Source organism: Callithrix jacchus, chromosome 6, assembly GCF_049354715.1.
Source record: "Callithrix jacchus isolate 240 chromosome 6, calJac240_pri, whole genome shotgun sequence".
Lineage (NCBI taxonomy): Eukaryota > Metazoa > Chordata > Mammalia > Primates > Cebidae > Callithrix > Callithrix jacchus.
In genome coordinates this window covers 94,831,059-94,853,286 of record NC_133507.1, presented here as the reverse complement: position 1 = coordinate 94,853,286, position 22,228 = coordinate 94,831,059, and the positions used below count along the sequence as shown (strand labels likewise).

At 44.2% G+C, this 22,228-nt stretch overlaps 2 pseudogenes across 2 annotated transcripts in view; one reads left to right on the top strand and one right to left on the bottom strand.

Moving 5' to 3' along the window:
- Nucleotides 1–2,473, bottom strand: part of LOC100392686 (splicing factor 3B subunit 2-like) — a 48,576-nt pseudogene extending 46,103 nt beyond the window's left edge. The window contains exon 1 of the transcript XR_013518966.1: nucleotides 2,255–2,473. The product of XR_013518966.1 is annotated as a splicing factor 3B subunit 2-like (transcript). The remainder of the gene's footprint in view (nucleotides 1–2,254) is intronic.
- Nucleotides 2,474–5,644: 3,171 nt separating this feature from the next.
- LOC100409380 (ADP/ATP translocase 2 pseudogene) lies at nucleotides 5,645–7,309 on the top strand (annotated as a pseudogene). The gene has a single exon (XR_013518965.1). The product of XR_013518965.1 is annotated as an ADP/ATP translocase 2 pseudogene (transcript).
- The last annotated feature ends 14,919 nt before the right edge of the window (nucleotides 7,310–22,228 follow it).

Here is a 22,228-nt window from a genome sequence, read left to right as displayed (position 1 = left end):
CTGTTTAAAAATAAAGTGAATATGGATGTTAAAAAAAAAAAAAAAAAAAAAATTTTTTTTTATTTTGGCATTATGGCAGACATGGGGTTCGGAGAAGGGAAAGAAAGGGGGAAGAGAAAGAGAATGTGAACACATGCTGGTCTCCCTAAAATAAATGTAAATGTATACGGCTGTCTCCCTTGCTCCTCATCAGCAGTATGTTTTTTTTACAGACATCTGCATTTGCTGATGCACTGGCAGCAGCCTGTTTAAATCAGGAGTGTGACACACTACACTGCAGGTCAGGGTGGAAAACAGCGATGATCTTCCACAGGGCTGAGAAGATGAAAAACACTAAATTCTGATCAATTTATTAATAAACAGAGAATAGTATTTTCTTCAAATACACGATTAATTTCACTACCAATACTTTATTCGCAGGGTACACATTATAACTGCTGTTCAAGATAGGTGGGGATAGGTACTTTACTATTTAACTGGAAGTTATGACCGCAGTATGAGATTTCAACAGAGGGCAGATTTATTTATTTTTTATTTAATTTTTTTGGACACTCCTTCCACATAACAATGCCAAAGCCCAACCACAACACTCTACGGTATCTCCTGGAGCATTTATGCAGGGTAATAGCACACTCAGATAAGAATCGCATGACACCCGACAACCTGGGAATTGTGTTTGGACCAACCCTGTTTCAGCCAGAGCAGGAGACATCTGACCCAGCAGCCCATGCTCTCTACCCAGGGCAGCTGGTCCAGCTGATGCTCACCAACTTCACCAGCCTCTTCCCCTGACCCAGGCAAGGAAGAAGAGAAAACATGTTTCCAATCATCTCTGGTGGTGGGAGGCTGGTGTTCTGTTTTGAGGACATCCCTTTAAATCTCCCAAATGACTGTCCCCATCTTCATCTTCATGAGTGTGACTTGAGGGGTTGGGATGGGTGAGGGAGCTTCTCTAAAGAGGAAAGTGAGTGTTTTCACCCCTGCTTCTCTTCTTATTCCCTGTTATCATTCCCCCGCCCCAACATAATAACACATAAAGCAACATTTTATGATGCAGTTCCTTTATTATCAGGAAAAAAAAAAAAAGTAAAGCGCAAGGCAGCCCGTACCCCAACGTCAGGTTTCCAGCTTGCTGCTAGGAAAAGCAGTCTGGACAAGAGAGAATCTATATTATAAATGAAATCCCCGAAGACTAAACAACAGGCGTACATTCCGGCTAAGGACAGTGAACCAGTATCCCTTGTAAAGTGAACTTAACTTCTAGGTTAAGTGCGCTAGAAATAACTGTAAGCAAAATTTCCAAAGTCGTCTACCTTTAGCATGGGGCTAGAGCAATCACCTAACTCTACCTCCCACACCCCCAATCAACAACTTCCTTAAATCTTCTCAATTCTCCCAACACAATATTTCCAATCTTTCTTTGCTGAATAAACATGGCCCTGATTTTCCCGTCACAATATTGTTGATTTCTCAGTAACACTTAGGCCCTTTAACCATCAAACTCAATTGGCCTCATTTAAATGCCACCCTTCCCTGGACACTGCCAAGTGCTTTTTTGAGGGTTGGGCCAGGAGGTAAGGGTGGCTGCTTCTATCTACAAGGCTGCAACTTTCTCAGCTAGAATCCTGGGGATAACTCCCTCTGACTTTTCTTCATAACCTCTGCCTTCCCCAGACTGTTGCCTCTGTCTCCCTAAAACCACACTCCAATGCAAACTGTCCCCAAAGTCCAGGAGCACTTAAGCCTTTCTGTGTCCCTCGCACCCATAAACGCCATCTCTAATGCACCGTTCACACCTAGACCCACGCAGTAGCCTCTCCGGAGGTCGTTCAGCGCCACTGGCGGGGCAGGCACCACCACGCCGGTCTCCCCGGAGCACAGCCTTCCGCCCGTCTACATCCCAGCCTGTGCACCCTGCCTAGTCCCAGCCCCATTGAGGCAGAAGGCAGGGACCAGCACGCACACCCTCAAGTCTATATGAAGACCCTCCCCGGGGGCTGTGGCCGGCACCAACGCCTGGACCACCCCGGCCCTGGGTGGTGGATGGGGGTCTGGGGCGCACGCCGCGGAGGCAGGGAGGAGGATGGCGGGAGCGAGAGGTCTCCGAGACAGGCTTGTCGTCCCCACCCTTTCAGGGGCGGCGGGACCCAGTCCCCACCCCCGTCCCAGGTCCCCGGTCTGGCGGTACCAAAGCCGCAAAGGGCGGCGAGGGCGCGTGCCGGACGCCTGGGTGCCTCCCGGTTCCTGAACCCACCTGGTATAGTGGCAGCTGCACCGCGTCACTGAGGGTCCGCGACAGGGTGGAGTCCAGGATGGTGGTGCTGGAGGGCGACCGAAAGGCTCATATTTGCGACTGCTCTCAACTTTCCTGTCGGCCACCGCCGAGACTCGCTGCGAGGGAGCACTCCCCCGCCTCCAACTTCAGCAACTACCAAGCCGGTTCCCCACCTTGCCCACGCAGGCGCCGAAGGCCGCCCACGGCACAATCGCTGCGTGGAACCCTGACACGGCAGCCAATCAGAGAGCGCCGGCCGCCCAGTGCCCTTCCCCCGCGCAGAGGGGCGGGGCGAGGGAAGGAAGCGCTGCGAAGGCTGTAGCCTGAGGGCGCCTCGCGGGCGTAGCCTGATGCCTTCACGGGGTGGGACGTTAGAAGGGCATCTTTGCCCCCTCAATCTCCTCCGTTTCTCCTCCCTGGAATGTCGCGGCCATCCACCTCTCTCTAGGAGGGATGGCAGGCAACCTAGGGGCGCGCGGTGGCCCCAAGGAAAAGGAGCGAAGTGAGGGACGTCCCAAGCATCGCTGGGGACTTTGGGGACCAAGCGCGGCCCTGGGAGGAGGAGGAGGACGGAAAACCAAACCTACCTGAAAAGCCCCTTCGTCTTCTAAACTACTGTGTAAAAGCCCAAAGTTAAGGACAATCCCGTGGTCTGACCCTTTCAAAAGTCGCCCTCCAGCTGCACCTGGGCCTTCCAGGTGGAGGGAGGTGTTCCTGGGTTGGTTGCCTGTGGTCGCGGGGAGACCGACTCACCTTTGCTGTGTTAAAGTTCAGTTCTTTGGTCGCCAGGCGCTGTGATTGAACGTCCTGCCTTCCTCCTGAAACAGGCTGTTTCACCCCTTAAGCACAGTCACCCTCAGACTTTTGAATTCTGCGTGTCCACATACCTTCTGGGTGTTGAGGGAGGGTCATATATAATTCATTTGCCCCAAACTTCATAAAAGAAATCCATTTGAGCTCTTTGAAAATACAACATCAACTTTTGTTCAGCAAACTTTTGGAAGAGAAATACCACAGGAGGGTTCCTAATGCCCCTTGAGAGCTCAAGACTTAAGGGTTTCGCAGTTTGTAATTTGGGTAAAATACTGTTTACTGGGAGTTTAACCTCATGTTTTAATACTTTTGGTAGAATAGCTCAATAATCCTCACAATTATGCTGTGAGATAGATATTACACACCATCTTTCAAATAAATTGAGGCACAGAAAAGTTATGTAATTTGCCCAAGAACACACAACTAAGTAAATTGGAATCTAAGTAATCTACTTCCAGAGCTGACCTTGCCACTAGGCCTTTGTCTCCCTCACACTTAAACCCATTCCAGAAATTCCCATCAGCTCGCAGTTGTACCATTTGCTTTATGACTAGTCTGGGATCTTGAACAATAGGACAGCACGGATAAGAAGAATACACCCATTTTAGTAAATCGGTCCGTGGGCTATAGTTTCTTTGAAAAGGAGGCAGTTGAGCTAATCTGTGCAGTCCCTTTCTGCCTAAAATTGAGTGGTCAATGTAATCTTAGTTTGGTAGATTCCCAACTGAAACTGAATAGAGGATGGAAAGAAGAATAAGAAAAAAACCCTGGACCTTCGGTCAACCTGGGGAAGCGTTCCAGTGGGAACTGTAATCAATTAGAGAGCAACCTGTTGAGTTAGGTGCTTATTAAAGAATATTAATCCAAAAATCTAGATTTCTCTATTAATACAGTATTAGAAAAAAAGATTTTTTCATTTTCTTCACTTTGGAAATGTGCAGAGGAAGCATACAGCTGGCAGAGCATACAAACTGAAGGAAAAAAATTGAAATATCATTTTAAACCATTAAAGATGTGTGTTGGGAACACACTGCAACCTAGAATAGGCAGCGTGGAGATACAGTCTCTGTGCGCCACCACGCCCAGCTAACTTTTGTACTTTTTGTAGAACAAATAATGTCTGCAAAAGGGGATTTCCTTAGGCTGAATTTTTATTTTAGTCATACATGACAGAACATAGCCTATATTTGGGCTTACTTCACCTAAGAGCATTAACAGAGTTTTGTGTTTACAGAAATAAATAGGCTAACAGCTAGTTTTGATCTATTTTGAACTTTTACAAACTACGCAGTAGGAAAGGATTTCAAAAGAACAGGCAGTAATTATATAAAGATTTTTATGAATGAAAGTTAAATAAATGAATGCATAACTTATCATTTGGATTACGGTATTACTTTGTGCAACATTTAAAATTATGACTCTGATTGATTTTGAAAATTCCAGGCACTGTTAGACTCCAACCTTCTGACAGTATTTCTCTAATTCTATACATATTTATGTTTTTTTGGTTTGCGTCCACCTGGTAATCAATTAAACAATACTACGTTATTCCAGGACAGGAGCCAGGAACTTTGGTCTTACGGCATAAAACTGCTCTCTTAAGCCTTGTGTAAAAGATATTCCACTACTGATTCCTAGATACGTATTTCAGAGAGTACTTAAAATTGTTCCCTTTGGAGTTACTGGAGTGTCATTGAAAAATAAAAGAAAAAAATCAACTCATGTATATCTGATACAACCCAACAAGACAATGGGTCTCTGTGGGGTTCCAGAACCATCTTTATTAGAATCACTCAGGATGCTTATTGAAAACCCAGATTCCTGAGCAATAGTGAACACATAAAAGAATCAGAATGTGCTATGTCTGAGCCCTACAATCTGCCTTTTATCAGTGTTCATGGGTAATTCCTAAGTACACGGTGAAGTTTAAGAACCATTGCCGTGGGCCTTTAATACCTCTCGTTTTGTTAAGAACTTCATTATAATTCAGCAAATGCAAATATAATTCACATATGCTGATTCTGATACCAGAACAAGTAATTGAATTAGGTTTTATTCTGTGTTTCTAATTTACAGATAATAAGTCCACACTTTTCCTGTGCTAAAATGTGAAGTAAATTCCCTAACATTAAATCAGCACTCGTAACTATGACAACGAACATTACTAGACCCATTTTATCATTTAAATAAAATAAAAATCAAATGCCCAGGGCCCTTATTGATTGTATATGTGTAATAAAAATATAAATACACCTGGCTGGGCGCGGTGGTTCAAGCCTGTAATCCCAGCACTTTGGGAGGCCGAGGCAGGTGGATCACAAGGTCAAGAGATCGAGACCATCCTGGTCGACATGGTGAAACCTCGTCTCTACTAAAAATACAAAAAAAATTAGCTGGACATGGTGGCACGTGCCTGTAATCCCAGCTACTCAGGAGGCTGAGGCAGGAGAATTGCCTGAACCCAGGAGGCAGAGGTTGCGGTGAGCCGAGATCGCGCCATTGCCCTCCAGCCTGGGTAATAAGAGCGAAACTCCGTCTCAAAAAAATATATATATATGCCCGCAGCCCCGGAGTCAAAGCCGGTTCCCGGCCCAGTCCCGTCCTGCAGCAAGCCTGCCTCCTCTTTCCTTTCAACATGACAGATGCCGCTGTGTCCTTTGCCAAGGACTTCCTGGCAGGTGGAGTGGCCGCAGCCATCTCCAAGACAGCGGTAGCGCCCATTGAGCGGGTCAAGCTGCTGCTGCAGGTACAGCATGCCAGCAAGCAGATCACTGCAGATAAGCAATACAAGGGTATTATAGACTGCGTGGTCCATATTCCCGAGGAGCAGGGAATCCTGTCCTTCTGGCGCGGTAACCTGGCTAATGTCATCAGATACTTCCCCACCCAGGCCCTTAACTTCGCCTTCAAAGATAAATACAAGCAGATCTTCCTGGGTGGTGTGGACAAGAGGACCCAGTTTTGGCACTACTTTGCAGGGAATCTGGCATCAGGCGGTGCTGCTGGGGCCACATCCTTGTGTTTTGTGTACCCTCTTGATTTTGCCCGTACCCGTCTAGCAGCAGATGTGGGTAAAGCTGGAGCTGAAAGGGAATTCCGAGGCCTCGGCGACTGCCTGGTTAAGATCTACAAATCTGATGGGATTAAGGGCCTGTATCAAGGCTTTAATGTGTCTGTGCAGGGTATTATCATCTACCGAGCTGCCTACTTCGGTATCTATGACACTGCAAAGGGAATGCTTCCAGATCCCAAGAACACTCACATCGTTATCAGCTGGATGATCGCACAGACTGTCACTGCTGTTGCTGGGTTGACTTCCTATCCATTTGACACTGTTCGCCGCCACATGATGATGCAGTCGGGGCGCAAAGGAACTGACATCATGTACACAGGCACACTTGACTGCTGGAGGAAGATTGCTCGTGATGAAGGAGGCAAAGCTTTCTTCAAGGGTGCATGGTCCAATGTTCTCCGAGGCATGGGTGGTGCTTTTGTACTTGTCTTGTATGATGAAATCAAGAAGTACACATAAGTTATTTCCTGGGAATGTTCCCCCCGTGAACAGGCATGTTGTATTATATAACATATCTTGAGCATTCTCGACAGACTCCTGGCTGTCAATTTATCTGTGGCAACTATTTACTGGTTGAAAATGGGAAGCAATAATATTCATCTGACCAGTTTTCTCTTAAAGCCATTTCCATGATGATGATGGGACTCAATTATATTTTTTATTTCAGTCACTCCTGATAAATATCAAATTTGGAGAAATAAAAATATCTAAAATAAAAAAATACATGTATATATATAAATACACCTGTATATTTCTGAGTAACCATAGTCTCTTACCAATCGTAGTTTGTAAGATCTGTGTAGATCTGTGTCCTAGTCAGCACAGATCTAAGGCAGCAGAAAGTTATTTGCCCCTATTCCTCAGAAAAATCAGGCGGAATGCTTTAAACACCTGGCATTTGAAATTGTGTTGTGTATGTGTGTCTGTTTACTGATTTGCTGTCTGCCTCCCAACCCACAAAGTGAGAACTGTATGAGTGCAGGGGCTCTGTCTACCACTGAAGCACCAGCACCTAAAACAGTGCCTAGTGGATACAGGTGCTTAACAGATATTTATTAAATAAGCAAAAAGAAAGGGAATAGTCCCACATTAAGACAGTGCATAATATGAAAACTTCATCCTAAATCAATAAAGTTTTGAAACCACAATGTTTATTTTCAGTGGTCATTTAATTGTGTCAGTTTGTTTTATTAAGCAAAGTTTGTAGTATCATACTGCCCTTTGATGCTATTTGGTTCCTGGAAAATATGCAGCACAGGCTTTTCTTTCCTTCTTGTCCCCTAACATTTCTGGGGCTTGGGGAGCAGAAAGGAAGGGAACAATGTTCATGAGTCTTCACTGCTGTATTGCTCGCATAGCTCAAAGGCTACGTTAGAATCATCACATCCTTCCTGAAATATGTTGCCAGCCTGCCCTTGGAAGCAGAGTCCTGATAACCTTGTGTTAAAGAGTGTCTAATGCACTAGACATTTATTTAAGATCGCTTATGTGCTAATAATGGAGACATTCAACACAGTGCCCAATTCCCTATATTTAAATTTACTGTTAGGTCACCTTTACAACAAAACATTTCCATTGTTTTCCTTTTATGCTTCTTTCCCTAGTAAACTGTGGAAAAACTCAGAAAGAAAATTCAAAATGTTTTAAGATTGCAAAAGTATAGTTAATCTTTTGAAAATGCTGCAATGTCAAGTAACGTATTTACAAAGCAATGCTGACATTTTTAAAACAGATAACATTCAATAAGTTTATTTCATTATATTATCTCTAAGATCTTCTGAGTTATTTCTTTTTTTTTTTTTTTCTTTTTTTTTTGTGCTGGAGTTTCACTCTTCTTGCCCAGGCTGGAGGGCAATGACGTGATCTTGGCTCACCACCACATCTGCCTTCCAGGTTCAAGTGACTCTCCTGCCTTAGCCTCCCAGGTAGCAGGGATTCCAGGCATGCACCACCATCCCTGGCTAATTTTGTATTTTTAGTAGAGGTAGAGTTTCTTCATGTTGGTCAGGCTGGTCTCAAACAACTGGCCTGAGGTGATCCGCCCACCTTGGCCCCCCAAAGTTCTGGGGTTATTTATATTTCAAATGTCAAACACATTAGGTCGATTCTTCGAAAGCAGAAGAAAATGAGCTTTTAACATAATGAGCACCATGGTTACACATTTATTATATTTCTGCACAAATGTCAATGTTGCTTATTATTTCTTCAGTTTTGCTCAAATATATGATAAAGTCAGTCTATTACACATGAACAACATTTTTGCACATGGAAAAATTACACATACTCTACAGACACAAATAAGCTGAATAAGAATGACAAGTGTCAAAAGAGGGAAATATGTAGCCTTTTCAATCTTGTATTTGTAAAATACATAGTCACTGTTTTCCTAAATGACAATTCTTAATGTGTATGACATGGCTAGTCATTAGAAGAAAAATCAAAGATGAAAATAAGAGATGTCAGCAAGTACCCTCCTTTTTATATTGTCGTTAACGACCCATGCCCCACTGTGAGCTCACAAGGCCCTACCTGTCGCTGCAACACATCATCATGGTCTCTGCCTTCTCCGACCCTGCAGAAACTGAACCAGCACCCTTGCCAGTCTCTCCAGAGAAGATGCTTCCACTTATCTGAGCTCATGGATGGAGGCCAGGAGCCTCCACCTCCTCAGTTCACAAAACTATTTTCATCTTGGTCCCATTGCTGCCTATTAATAACCATTTTGCCAATAACACTGCGCTCCCTTCTTTCACTTCAGTTCATTCGCCTGGATTTAGCTCTCAGGGAAGATAAGGGCCAAGGCAAGAGTGATGGCTGATTCAGAAAGATAAACATTCCTTAAGGGAGAACACCTGCATGAGCACCGGGATAAGTTGGAGGAGTCTATGTAAATATTTTCTTTTCAGCATAATGTTTAACTTTAGGCATCACATGTTCTTACTCATACACAGGAACTCAGAAAGTAAATCTCATGGGGACAGAGTGAAATGTGGTTACCAGAGGCTGGGAAGGGAAGAGGGGGATGAAGAGAAGTTGGTTAAGGGACACAAAAATACAGAAGGAATAAGTTTTAGCATTTAATAGTACAGTAGGAAAATTATAGTGAACAATAATTTATTGTGTATTTCAAAATAGCTAGAAAAGAATTGTAATATTAATATTCCACACAAACACAAAAGGATAAATGTTTGAGGTGATGGATATTCCACTTGCCCTGATTGCTTCATTACACCTTCTATATAGCTATCAAAATACCATATGTACCCACAAAATATGCACAGCCATTATACATCAATAGATTTTTAAAATTAAATTTAGATGTTATAAATAAATTTGAGTCTAACCACTGATTCTTAAGAAACAACATAAATTTAGTAGCTGTAAATATATAAATAGTATTTTACTAAATTTTTACAACTACCTCTATTTTAATGGCAGTGATTTAAGAGTTAGAAATAGTAACCAGAACTCCTATCACTCATTTCTGAATTCTACCACAGTGTCAACTCTAAACAACATATACTGAGAAAGAATACCATCTATCTGGAAGAGTATAACTAGTAAATATTAGTTAAGAACCATAGAGTCTTTCTCTGTCTTGAGAATAGTTGAGTTTGATCTCTCTTATACCAGTGTCACTTATTTTTATAACCAATTTTCTTGCCAGAGAGATGGCTCCATCTCCTTGAATATTTGAAGTGAAAAATGATCACCATTGAAACAGATCATGTGAATGTATTCATAACCTGCAAAATAATTTTTTTCTAAATTCAGGGCTGGACACCTGACCTAAGCCAAACCAGTCAGAGCCCTCCAGGGATTTCAGAACTGCTTGGATGCTGGATCTAATATGTAAAGCTTGGACACTGTCACTACCGTATTTTCTGCCATGGGAGACCAAAGAAGTGAAGGAAGGTGATCTGCAGACAAGAAAGGAGAAAAAGCAAACATAAATATGTTTCAGTGATGCTGCTGCTTTTAGAAAGCAGAGATAAACACGTGGAATAAACCATTATGTCTTCCTATGTCAATTGCTCCTAACATCCATCTGGATTCCTGTCTGAGAATTCTGTGAGACACTCCAGTATCTTTGTATCTTTACACAATCCTGCCTTCCCTAATTTGCCACAAAAATACCTTGGACTTTTCTTTCCAAGCAAACAAACAAAATACTAGATATTCAAGAAGTTGTTACAGCTATGTTATCTGACAGGCATTTATGAATAATTTTATGCTGAAAGCATCTGTATTTCTGTCTGAACAGATAATGTGAAAATACCTGTGTCAACTGCTACCTTTTGAGTAATGATAATAATCATAGTGTTTTTGTGAGTTAATGAAGTTCTAAGCACTAGGTTATGTGTATTACAGGCATTGCATTCAGTCTTCATACAGTATTTATAAGAAAACTGAAGCTCACAGAAGTCAGGTGGGATGAATAGTTATTTCCCCACCTGGGTCCACTGTGAAAAAAGGACTCATCCCAGCTTCAGAGGGAACTTGTCAGTAAGCAGTGTTCAGCTGTGGATCTCTTCAGAAATTAGCTTCATGTGCAGGCCAGGCGTGGTGGCTCACAACTGTAATCCCAGCACTTTGGGAGGCCAAGGTGGGTGGATCACTTGAGGTCAGGAGTTCAAGGCCAGCCTGACCAACATGGTGAAATCCCATCTCTATTAAAAATACAAAAATTACCAGATGTGGGCACCTGTAATCCCAGCTACTCAGGAGGCTGAGGCATGAGAATCATTTGAACCCAGGAAGTGGAGGTTGCACTGAGCTGAGATTGTATGACTGCACTCCAGCCTGGATGACAGAGGGAGACCCTGTCTCAAAAAGAAAGAAAGAAAGAGAGAAAGGAAGAGAGGGAGGAAGAAAGGGTAGGAAGGAAGGAAGGAGGGAGGGAGGGAAAGAAGGAGAAAGAAAGAAAAGGAATAAAGAAAGAGAGAGAGACTAAGGTGCAAAAACTGCCTTCCTGAGGTCACACCCTCCCAGTATGTATCCTGCACCCAGTGACTAAGAGGTATAAAGATCCAACATAGGATAAATCTGCAGGAACATTCTAGCTCCAGAGCTGCAGTGGGGTAGTTGAGGCTATCTCAGCTCAACTGCTCCTCTGCCCAATCCTGCTTCCTTCTTTTCCCTTCCACAGCTGCTCATCCCAAAGTTCTCTCTAATAAACACCTGAACACCAACATCTGTCTTAGAATCTGTGTCCTGGGAACAATTCCTACAATACCAAGTGAATTATTCAAGTTCCTCCAGCCAGCAAGGACAAAACTGAAACATAGATTCATCTTTCTGACCCTAGGTAAATGCATTTCTCTACTGTGCTAGCTATAGCACATATAACACATCTGTAACAAGTTATTGAGAGACTGGGTCATAGCTACTTTAGTCACGATGTCGTAATGCTTGCTCTGTCAATAAAAATGCCATCTTTTTCTCAGTTATCTCAGAGTGAGCTCTTTAAGATTTGTAAAAACAAAACTTTTTTTTTTAACTGAAAATACTCTTCTAAGTATATAAAATCTAAAACTGGAAAATGAAAGGCCTATTCAGTAATAATTCCCATGGCCTGCAAAGACAGAATAATTCATTTGTGAAAAGAAATGGTGTTCTACATTTTTATTATTGCTGCAAAATACACCTGTATGTGATATAGTACATTTTAATCTCAATTCCAAATAACAATTATACTAACAGCATCCCACAGATTATTGCTCCTAATGCTGAAAAATTCAGCTCCTGAAACTGATAGAAAAAAAGCAGGAAACCATATGAAAATGTCAACATTTTCCACTCAGAATCTTGATTTTGTTCCCCTAGATACTAGTTTGATAGGGAACTAGTATTCAGCTTTTTAGAGTGAATAACTCATAAACCACCTACCCATATTGAACGGAGCACATACAGACTGTTTCCTTCATTTCAAAAAGTTCTATCATACAGCACTGTCCTAGAAAACTGGGATAAAGTCCTATATTTTTGATGTCCAGTAGAATCTTATGTACAGTAGATACTGAATCAAATACTACAAATTAGTGAACATGAAGTGTGGATTGTATAATTTAAGAGTAGACATTCAGCCAGGCACGGTGGCTCAAACCTGTTATCCCAGCACTTTGGGAGGCTGAGGCAGGTGGATCACATGGTCAAGAGATCAAGACCATCCTGGCCAACATGGTGAAACCCTGTCTCTACTAAAAATTCAAAAATTAGGGCCGGGCGCAGTGGCTCACGCCTATAATCCCAGAACTTTGGGAGGCCGAGGTGGGTGGATCACGAGGTCAAGAGATCAAGATCATCCTGGTCAACATGGTGAAACCCCGTCTCTAATAAAAATACAAAAAATTAGCTGGGCATGGTGGTGAGTGCCTGTAATCCCAGCTACTCAGGAGGCTGAGGCAGGAGAATTGCCTGAACCCAGGAGACAGAGGTTGCAGTGAGCCGAGATCACGCCATTGCACTCCAGCCTGGGTAATAAGAGCAAAACTCCGTCTCAAAAAAAAAAAAATACAAAAATTAGCTGGGTGTGGTGGCGCACGCCTGTAGTCCCAGCTACTCAGGAGGCTGAGGTAGGGGAATTGCCTGAACCCAGGAGGTGGAGGTTGCAGTGAGCTGAGATTGCGCCACTGCACCCCAACCTGACACCTGGCAACAGAGCAAGACTCTGTCTCCAAAAAAAAGAGTAGACGTTCAAAAAGACTCAGAGAGATGGGCAGGAATAGTCAACTTGTCATCTTATCTGCCTTAGGTAGCATAAGATGACTTCATCATATCTAAAATCCTGTCACTTCTCACTGGCAATTGCAATAAGTTCTGAGTGCTCTTCTACTCACCCTCATTCCCTTCACCATCCACTCTCCATGCTGCAGTCAGAATGAATGTTCAAAAACACAAAGCTGAAGCCAGGCATGGTGGTTCACACCTGTAATCCCAGCACTTTGGGAGGCTGAGGCAGGTGGATCACCTGAGGTCAGGTGTTCGAGACCAAACTGGCCAACATGGTGAAACCCCATCTCTACTAAAAACACAAAAATTAGCTGAGCGTGGTGACCAGCGCCTGTAGTCCCAGCTACTCAGAGGCTGAGGCAGGAGAATCACTTGAACCCAGGACCTGGAGGTTACAGTGAGCTGAGATCACACCACTGCACTCCAGCCTGGACAACAAGAACAAAACTCCATCTAAAAAACAAAAACAAAAAAAACAGCACACACATATCTGATCACATCACTTTCCTGTTTAACACCCTTAATGAATTTTCATTATCTTTCCAGAACCCCGCCAGGTCTTGCAGGCTCTGGCTCATGCTACCTCTCCAGATTTATCTGGCACTGGCCCTCTCCCAAGCTAGGTTCTGGTCAAACTGAACTTTTTTTTTTTTTTGAGACGGAGTTTTGCTCTTGTTACCCAGGCTGGAGTGCAATCTCGGCTCACCGCAACTTCTGCCTCCTGGCTTCACAATTCTCCTGCCTCAGCCTCCTGAGTAGCTGGGATTACAGGCACATGCCACCGTGCCCAGCTAACTTTTTGTATTTTTAGTAGAGACGGGGTTTCACCATGTTGACCAGGATGGTCTTGATCTCTTGACCTCGTGATCCACCCGCCTTGGCCTCCCAAAGTGCTGGGATTACAGGTGTGAGCCACCGCTCCTGGCCAAACTGAACTTTCTTATGTTCCTCAAACATGCCATGCTCTCCTGTGTTTGGGGTTCTAGACTGTGGTGATTTTCTCCTTGAAACTGGAATGGTCCCAATCTGTGGCAAAGATTGGTTTATTTTTCACTAATCTGTGAGGTAAGGGAGGGTCTCTCTTCCCTGGAACACTGCCAAACTAGGTTTTCAAGCTAGAACCCCCTGCCCTGAGAAGTCAAGCACTTTCCTTAGGACCTGCACCTAGGTGATCATGTATCTAAGGTTTAGCCAATGAAATGTGAACAGAAATGATTCGAGTCTTTCTGCACCTGACCCTTAAAACCATTTGAGAGATTCTCCCCGTCCTTGCTAGTCAGAATGGAGGCTAGAGAAACTAGCAGTTATCAGTATTTGACACAAGTGCAGAACCTCAGACCTTAGACTTACTGAATCAGAACCTGTGTTATTAACAAGGTCTCCAGGTAATCTGTGGGCATATTGAAATTTGTTGGCTGCACTCAGAGGATCTAATGGAGATCTCTAGCCCCTGGATGGGAAGATCCTGAGCTCTTGAATGGCTTTGATGTAAGGCTGATAGCCTTGCTAAGAGTCAGATGAACAACACTCACCCCTCTCTATGCCTGATAACAGTTTATCAGGCAGAACACATTACTCAGCATCTGGCTCCTCCATGCAGGCTCCCCTTGCCCACTTCTGCATTCTGCCCCCAGGTCTATATTCAACACTAGACTATGCACTCTCAGCACCAAGCTGTGCATTTGAACCTCAGCACTGAACAACTATGCAGCTGAACCCGCAAACATTGACGAAATCCCGCCAAGCCTTACTCAATGGCAGCCCACCCCATGCATCCTAGGCCAGCCCCCCTCTAACCCCCATAGAACCCCCTGCCCTGAGAAGTCAAGCGCTTTCCTTAGGACCACAGAACTTCGCCAGGGAGATAAATAAATTGGCATCAGAGCCTTGGCCGGGCGCGGTGGCTCAAGCCTGTAATCACAGCACTTTGGTAGGCCAAGGCCGGTGGATCACGAGGTCAAGAGATTGAGACCATCCTGGTCAACATGGTGAAACCCCGTCTGTACTCAAAGTACAAAAAATTAGCTGGACATGGTGGCATGTGCCTGTAATCCCAGCTACTCAGGAGGCTGAGGCAGGAGAATTGCCTGAACCCAGGGGGCGGAGGTTGCGGTGAGCCGAGATCGCGCCATTGCACTCCAGCCTGGGTAACAAGAGCGAAACTCCGTCTCAAAAAAAAAAAAAATTGGCATCTGATTGTTCTTATACTGGCCTCAGTTTCCCCGTTTTAAACTCGGCAGTAACCATTACATATATGGAGCAGAACCAACAACCCCTCACACCTCTGAATGGCATATAGTCTATGAAGTGAATGAGAAATAAACCTGTGTCATGTTAAGCCACTGAAATGTGAGGGTTGTATGTTTCCCCATGTAACTTACTTTTGCCTGGAACACTTACTCTTCCCAACCTGTCTTCCAAAATCTCCTGGTTAATGTGCACTCATACTTCGGATTTCAGTTCAAAATGACTTCCTTTAGGTAGCCCACTCTCCCTCCTGAGCTGCCCAATTTCAGTCCTCCAGATGAGCTCATTTCTGCAACTAACAAACTTTAATAATATCCTGTATATCCTCTTCAAAGCATTTATCACAATGGTAATTACATGAGTAATTGGCCAATTAGTTGCTTAATGTTTTTCTACCCATCAGAATGTAATCTTTAGGACTGGGAAATGTCTATTGCTTTTGTTCACTAATATATCCCTGGCACCACCAGTGCCTTTCCCGGTAAACATTTGTCCAGTGATTAAATGAACAAATGATTTGACAGAGTCAAATGCTTCGAATGTTTTTTCTTTTTCTTTTTTTGAGAGTTCTACTCTGTTACCCAAGCTGGGGGTGCACTGGCATGATCATAGCTCACTGCATGTCAACCACCAGTGCTCATGCAATTCTCCCATCTCAGCTTCTCAAGCAGCTGTGATTACAGGCGTGAGCCACTGCACTAATTTAAAAAATTGTAGAGACAGAGTCTCACTATGTTGCTCAGGCTGGTCTTGAACTCCTGGGTTCAAGCGATAGCCTTGGCCTCCAAAAATTCCAAGATTATAGGCTTGAGCCACTGTGTCCAGCTGCTTTGAATCTTGAAAGAAAAAATATACATATATGCAAGATTTTGACAGGCTGTCAGAAATAATAACTAACATATGTAAGGGTCTTTATGTGATCATCACAATAGCCCTAAAGAATAAATTCTATTTTTACCCTAGTTTACTAGTGAGGCAACTGAAGTGTCAGAGAGGTGAGTAAATTTGCCTAATGTCTCAGCTAATATAAGTGATGGTGATATTCACAAACCAGAAGTCATGGGCTAAACTACTTATATTACTGCTTCAAGCCTTGCTAACGTAGTGATTGACAATTTTTTTTAATACTGTTTATACTTTTTTTTTTAAAGACGAGGTTTCACCATGTTGGTCAAGCTGGTCTTGAACTCCTGACCTCAGGTGATCCACCCACCTTGGCCTCCAAAGTGCTTGGATTACAAGCATGAGCTACCATGCCTGGCTGACAATTTTTTTTTTTTTTTTTTGAGACAGAGTCTGGTCTTTTGCCCAGGCTGGAGTGTAGCAGCGCAATCTCAACTTACTGCAGCCTCTGCCTCATGGATTCAAGCCATTCTCCTGTCTCCGCTTCCCAAGTAGCTGGGATTACAGGTACATGCCACCACGCCCAGCTAATTTTTGTATTTTTTTTTTTTTTTTTTTTTTAGTAGAGACAGGGTTTCACCATGTGGGTTAGGCTAGTCTTGAATTCCTGTCCTCGTGATCTGCCTGCCTCGGCCTCCCAAAGTGCTGGGATTATAGGTGTGAGCCACCACGCTCAGCCATGATTGCCATGTTTGATTTGTCTTATACCTCTGGATGTCTACAAGAAGCCAGAGAGGAGTATCATCCTATCTTCCACATGAAAATTTGATTGTTGTGAGTGAAGCTTGGAACATATTAAAATGCCTCTTCTCCACCAGGTACGGTGGCTCACGTTTATAATCCCAGCACTTTGGGAGCCCAAGGCGGGTGGATCACGAGGTCAAGAGATTGAGACCATCCTGGTCAACAAGGTGAAACCCTCTCTCTACTAAAAATGACAAAAATTAGCTGGGCATGGTAGTGCGCGCCTATAGTCCCAGCCACTCGGGAGGCTGAGGCAGGAGAATTGCTTGAACCCAGAATGCGGAGGTTGCAGTGAGCCGAGATCGTGCCATTACACTCCAGCCTGGGTAACAACAGCGAAACTCCGTCTCAAAAAATAATAATAATAAAATAAAATGCCTCTTCTCTTTTTTTGTTTTACGTGCACCCATGAACCTTATGTGGTAATTAAACTATTCTCCTACTGGTCTGCACGTGAGGTTTTTGTTTTGTTTGTTTTGTTTTTTTTGGATGGAGTTTTGCTCTGTCATCAAGGTTGGAGTGCAATGGTGCAATTTTGGCTCACTGTAACCTTCGCCTCCAGGTTTCAAGTGATTCTCCTGCTTCAGTCTCCTGAGTAGCTGGAATTACAGGTGCCATCACCATGTCTGGCTAATTTCTTGTATTTTTACTAGAGAAGGGGTTTCACCATGTTGGCCAGACTGGTCTCAAACTCCTGACCTCAGGTGATCCACCTGCCCTGGCTTCCCAAAGTGCTGGGATTATAAGCATGAGACACCGTGCCTGGCCATATTTAGCATTTTTTACACTTCTAATTTTCACTAAAGGAAAAAACAAGAATAGAGAATAATATTTTTCTTTTACATGGTTTTTACATAACTGGCTTTGCAATAAGTAAGCACAAAGCCTCCTCTGGTGGTGAGCAGGTACAGGCTTCTGTGGGACAGAAAATGTTTCATTTTTAAAATTTTATTTATATTTATATTTATTTATTTATTTTTTGAGATGGAGTTTCGGCCTTGTTACCCAGGCTAGAGTGCAATGGCGTGATCTTGGCTCACCGCAACCTCCGCCTCCTGGGTTCGGCCATTCTCCTGCCTCAGCCTCCTGAGTAGCTGGGATTACAGGCATGTGCCACCATGCGCAGCTAATTTTTTGTATTTTTAGTAGGGACGGGGTTTCACCATGTTGACCAGAATGGTCTCGATCTCTTGACCTCGTGATCCACCTGCGTCGGCCTCCCAAAGTGCTGGGATTACAGGCTTGAGCCACCGCGCCTGGCTTCATTTTTTTTAAAACATGATGTGAAACTATATTTCAAGGTGATGTTACCAATCCAATTTTGGAAAGAAATTCACTTTGGGCTGGGTGCGGTGGCTCACACCTATAATCCCAGCACTTTGGGAGGCTGAGGTGGATGAATCACACAGTCAGGAGTTCAAGATCAGCATGGCCAACATGGTGAAACTCCATCTCTAATAAAAATACAAACACTAGCTGGGCGTGGTGGTGGGCGCCTGTAATCCCAGCTACTTGGGAGGCTGAGGCAGGAGAATCGCTTAAACCCAGGAGGCAGAAGTTACAGTGAGCCAAGATTGTGCCACTGCACTCCAGCCTGGGCAATACAGTGAGACTCTCTCTCTCTCTCTCAAAAAAAAAAATACACTTTGATTTCTTCTGGATGACTACAGTTAAGAATTCAATTATTTGTGGTATATTTTTCTCTGTGAAAATTGAAATAGAACCTTAGTAGTGGGAAACCTTTGGCCTCAATGACACTATTAATTCATTCATTTGGCAAAAAAATACAAGACGCTGAGAACAGAAAGAAGATTGAGGCTGGGCATGGTGGCTCACACCTGTAATCCCAGCACTTTGGGAGGCTGAGGTGGGTGGATCAGCTGAGGTGGGTGGATCAACTGAGTTCAGGAGTTTTAGACCCGCCTGGCCAACATGGCGCAACCCTGTCTCTACTAAAAAATACAAAGATTTGCTGGTCATGATGGTGCACATCTGTAATCCCAGCTACTTGGGAGGCTGAGGCAGGAGAATCCCTTGAACCTGGGAGGCAGAAGTTGTAGTGAGCTGAGATTGCCTCATTGCACTCCAGCCTGGGCAACAAGAGTGAAACTCCATCTCAAATAAAGATTGAGTAAAGCTATTGTTTCCTTTTTTTCTTTTATTTTTTTTGAGATGGAATCTTGTCACCCAGGCTGGAGTGCAATGGTGCAATCTGGGCTCACTGCAATCTCTGTGTCCTGGCTTTTTTTTTTTTTTTTTTGAGACAGAGACTGGCTCTGTTGCCCAGGCTGGAGGGCAGTGGTACAATTTTGGCTCACTGCAACCTCCACCTCCTGGGTTCAAGCCACTCTACTGCCTCCGCCTCCTGAGTAGCTGGGATTACAGGTGTGTGCCATCATGCCTGGCTAATTTTTATATTTTTAGTAGACATGGGGTTTCACCATGTTAGTCAGGCTGGTCTTGAACTCTTCACCTCATGATCCACCCGCCTCGGCCTCCCAAAGTGCCAGGATTACAGTCATTAGCCACCATGCCGGGCAGCTAATTTTTGTATTTTTAGTAGAGATGAGGTTTCACCATGTTGGGCAGGCTGGTCTCAAACTCTTGACCTCAGGTGATCCACCCACCTCGGCCTTCCAAAGGGCTGGGATTACAGGTGTGAGCCACCACGCCCAGCCAAAGCTATTGTTTCTAAACTTGGGAAAGAGGGAAGACATGAACCCAGAACTTTAAGTAACTATATAAAATAAAAAGTTCACAGGATATAAATGACCATGAGAAACTGCGCTCTTCCCCCAGATGTGATGGAAGCTGGTACTGAGCAGGTATGTGACACACTGGCCAAAGCTGTGAGTGCACTGATGCCTGTCCGATGCCAGCAGGGACAGCAAACTCAAATACTTGCTATAGCCTGAGTATTAGTAAATGAGTGAAGCTTAGTAGTGGGAGGGGCTGTGGCAAAGGAGGATGCACATGACCTTACTACAACCTTGTGCAGGCCCAGTAAGAACATCAGGAGAGCAGACACATGGGCTCTAGCGCAAGTAGGATCAAAACATCTAAACATCTCACACTGTCAAGACATGAAGAGAGTTAGAGGCCCTGTGTGAGGTCAACAGTTTCAGGGCCTCCATAGAGCAAACCAGAAGCCGCACACAGTGATTGGTCACAGAGGAAAACAGGTAGATTTCAAAGGTGGAAGGCCAGGGGCTTTATGGCCAGCCATGGGATGGGTCCCATCTTACCCTGGGACCACAGTGAACAACCTCCCTGGTTTGGAAGACAAACAGCAGGACTTTGAGTATGCACACTGGGGTCAAGCTGATGTGGTGAGGGTTCTTCCAATGGTCACAGAGACACCACCTGAAATCTGGCCTTCCTCTTCAGCAGCTCTAAACCTGGTAACCAGTCTAAGACCCAAGACCCCTCAGAGAAGAGCTCATTGCAGTGAAACCAATCATTGTGTAGCAAAGAGGCGGAGGTTGCAGTGAGCCGAGATTGCGCCACTGCACTCCAGTGTAGCGACAGAGCAAGACTCTGTCTCAAAAAAAAAAAAATAAAAAGAAGCCCACAAGACCTTGGGACTCAGCTCACGGGAAGTCTTTTGTCTATACAATTAAGAGGTTGCAGGCCGGGCGCGGTGGCTCAAGCCTATAATCCCAGCACTTTGGGAGGCTGAGGTGAGTGGATCACGAAGTCAAGAGACTGAGACCATCCTGGGTCAACATGGTGAAACCCTGTCTCTACTAAAAATACAAAAAATTAGCTGGGCATGGTGGTATGTGCCTGTAATCCCAGCTACTCAGGATGCTGAGGCAGGAGAATTGCTTGAACCCAAGAGGCGGAGGTTTCGGTGAGCCGAGATCATGCCATTGCACTCCAGCCTGGGTAACAAGAGCGAAACTCCGTCTCAAAAAAAAAAAAAAAAAAAAAAAAAAGAGGTTGCAATGGGAAGAAAAATAACAACACAACCCATGTCATATTTTTCCTGCTGTGCAGCAGCAAACAAACTTCTGTGGTAAGGGCCTGAGTGTAAAAGGGAACTATAGTTTGTGATTCAGGTCTCTTTGAAAAATAGCATTGACGCCACTTCCCTCAACAGGCCACTCACCCTCCCTTCCCCTCTACAATAACCAATACATGGCTCTTTCATTTCATCCAAGCCAAAGAATCATGGTCACCTATTCTTGTATCAATCTTTTTCACTGACTAGACTACAACCTTTTTGAGGACAAAAATACTGTCTGTCAATCAATTAACCAGATTAGGTGCTAATAGTTCAATCCTATTAGCACCTATTGCCTGATCCACAACAGGCATTAATTTTTTTGAATAAGTGAAGGGAGAGGCTGGTCGTAGTAGCTTACAACTGTAATGCCAACACTTTGGGAGGCTGAGGCAGGAGGATCACTTGAGGTCAGGAGTTCAAGACCAAGGCCGGGTGTGGTGGCTCACGCCTGTAATCCAAGCACTTTGGAGGCCAAGGCGGGTGGATCACCTGAGGTCGGGAGTTCAAGACCAGCCTGGCCAACATAATGAAACTCCAACTCTACTAAAAATACAAAAATTAGACAAGTGTGGTGGTGGGCTTCTGTAACTCTAGCTACTTAGGAGGCTGAGGCAGGAGAATCGATTTAACCTAGGGAGTGGAGCTTGTAGTGAGATGAGATGGCACCACTGTACTTCGGCCTGGGCGACAGACCAAGACTTTGCCTGGAAAACAAAATAATAATAAGGGAGAGAATTCCATGCAAGAGTGAACCATGCAAAAAGCAGCATGCTGTGAACAAACAGAGTTGGCAAAGTGTATGCCCTGGTGGATCCTCATGCTTCAGCCTCCCAAGCAGCTGGGACTACAGGCATGAGCCACCACACCTGGCTAATTTTTATATTTTTAGTAAAAACGGGGTTTTACCATGTTGGCCAGACTGGTCTCGAACTCCTGACCTCAGGTGATCCACCTGTCTCAGCCTCCCAAAGTGCTCCCAAAGTGAGCCACCACACCCAGCCCCCAACCAATTTAGATTCTATGTTTCATTACATGGTTTGTTCCGTTGCTAATCTCCTAAATTCCTTTTTCATTTGTTCTTTCTCCCACTGCTTAACACCTAAAACCCTGGATAAATCCAAGTCTCCACTTTCTCCATGCCTGCCCTCAGGGATTAAGTAACCAATGAAGAAAATTACACAATTGGGCAAATTCAGGACCACCAACTTCACGGCCCCTTCTGCACTGTCTGCCGCACTGTGTTTGCCTCGTCCACTTGCCCTCCAACACTCAACAACATTACTTCAAACCTCGTTTCCCTGTACTCAAGGCGCCAATTTCCTTACATCCCCCCTTACTCTCAGCAAATAACCTCTCCTTTATAGAAAACGAAGTTAAAGTGTTCACGTAGAATTTTCCTCAAAGTATTGTTTTGGAATCTATAAACTTATTT